This window comes from Leucoraja erinacea, chromosome 6 (genome assembly GCF_028641065.1).
Source record: "Leucoraja erinacea ecotype New England chromosome 6, Leri_hhj_1, whole genome shotgun sequence".
In the NCBI taxonomy this organism is placed as follows: Eukaryota; Metazoa; Chordata; class Chondrichthyes; order Rajiformes; family Rajidae; genus Leucoraja; species Leucoraja erinaceus.
This window is the reverse complement of record NC_073382.1, coordinates 12764488-12766901: the sequence shown is the minus strand read 5'-3', so window position 1 is coordinate 12766901 and position 2414 is coordinate 12764488.

Here is a 2414-nt window from a genome sequence, read left to right as displayed (position 1 = left end):
TTTCAGCCCTGCAAACTCTGAAGTAAATTAACCATATAACCATATAACAATTACAGCACGGAAACAGGCCATCTCGGCCCTACAAGTCCGTGCCGAACAACTTTTTTCCCTTAGTCCCACCTGCCTGCACTCATACCATAACCCTCCATTCCCTTCTCATCCATATGCCTATCCAATTTATTTTTAAAAGATACCAATGAACCTGCCTCCACCACCACTTCCACTGGAAGCTCATTCCACACGGCTACCACTCTCTGAGTAAAGAAGTTCCCCCTCATGTTACCCCTAAACTTCTGTCCCTTAATTCTGAAGTCATGTCCTCTTGTTTGAATCTTCCCTATTCTCAAAGGGAAAAGCTTGTCCACATCAACTCTGTCTATCCCTCTCATCATTTTAAAGACCTCTATCAAGTCCCCCCTTAACCTTCTGCGCTCAAGAGAATAAAGACTTAGCTTATTCAACCTATCTCTGTAACTTAGTTGTTGAAACCCAGGCAACATTCTAGTAAATCTCCTCTGTACTCTCTCTATTTTGTTGACATCCTTCCTATAATTGGGCGACCAAAATTGTACACCATACTCCAGATTTGGTCTCACCAATGCCTTGTACAATTTTAACATTACATCCCAGCTTCTATACTCAATGCTCTGATTTATAAAGGCTAGCATACCAAAAGCTTTCTTTACCACCCTATCTATATGAGATTCCACCTTCAAGGAACTATGCACGGTTATTCCCAGATCCCTCTGTTCAACAGTATTCTTCAATTCCCTACCATTTACCATGTACGTCCTATTGTAATCTCTCTGTTTATCAATTCTCTTCGCATGGACTCACCTTGATGCAAAGTATTGACCGGGGATCTAGCAGATGAGATGGGGAGATCAACACGGGGGGGAATTTGGCTCATGACTGGACTTCAGCCTGGTATTGTCTCAGGGCTGGAGTGGGTGGGTTGGGGTCATTGGTGGGTTTTGTAACTTCCTCCTGACCTACATCATCTGTACACTCCCCCATTAGAGACTTCTTGCACTTTCTTAATTCCTTTAATTCATCGGTGGTGTCTGTCCTTCTGCAGTTGAGTTCCAAACTTAGAAATGCCATCCTCATACCACTCCACCTCTTTCTACTCTTTAAGATGGATCAGGTTAGGGATGAAGGATTTTGAAGCAATGGGGGTTAATCCCATAAAACTGCTGGACGTTGCTGGAACTGCTGAAAATCTGGAAGGGAATCCATTGGAAAGCATCTGGACCTGATGGTCTAACTGGTCACATTCTCAAAAACAGCTCAGACCAAATGACTGGAGTTTTGGCAGACTTCCTCAACCTCTCATCAGTGAGGTCTGAGGCTCCACTTGCTTTGAAAGGACATCAAGAAAACTGATGCCCAAGAAGAGGAAGGTGACTTGCCTCAAATACTACTGATCAGTGGCACAAATGTCTGTGGTGATAAAGTGCTTTGAGAGGTTTGCTATAGCAACTATCAACTATGTTTGTAAAAAACTGGACCTACTACAATTTTCCTATCGCCAAAGATATATCAACAGGGTGGGTATGCCATCTCATTGGCTCTTCTCTCTGACTGGACCATTTGGACAATAAAAACACACACGTCACACTGGTGTTCATCGACCACAGATCAGTTTTGAAATCGCTCACCACCACTGGACACAGTTCTGACCCTATCTTTGAATTAGCTGATGATACCACTGTGGTTGGACGAATTTCCAACTTGAATGACCAGGAACAAAGAAGATCACAAGAGGTGTAGAAGTTGGGATGTAATGTTAAAATTGTATAAGGCATTGGTGAGGCCAATTCTGGAGTATGGTGTACAATTTTGGTCGCCTAATTGTAGGAAGTATGTCAACAAAATAGAGAGAGTGCAGAGGAGATTTCCTAGAATGTTGCCTGGGTTTCAGCAACAAAGTTACAGAGAAAGGTTGAACAAGTTAGGTCTTTATTCTTTGGAGCGCAGAAGGTTAAGGGAGGACTTGATAGAGGTCTTTAAAATGATGAGAGGGATAGACAGAGTTGACGTGGATAAGCTTTTCCCATTGAGAGTAGGGAAGATTCAAACAAGGGGACATGATTTGAGAATTAACGGACAGAAGTTTAGGGGTAACATGAGGGGGAACTTCTTTACTCAGAGAGTGGTAGCTGTGTGGAATGAGCTTCCAGTGGAAGTGGTGGAGGCAGGTTTGATTGGATAGGTATATGGATGGGAAAGGAATGGAGGGCTATGGTCTGAGTGCAGGTAGATGGGACTAGGGGAAAATAAGTGTTCGGCACGGACTTGAAGGGCCGAGATGGCCTGTTTCCGTGCTGTAATTGGTATATGGTTATATGTTATATGGTTATATGTTTATGGTTATATGGTATATGGTGTTATATGGTTATATGGTTATATGG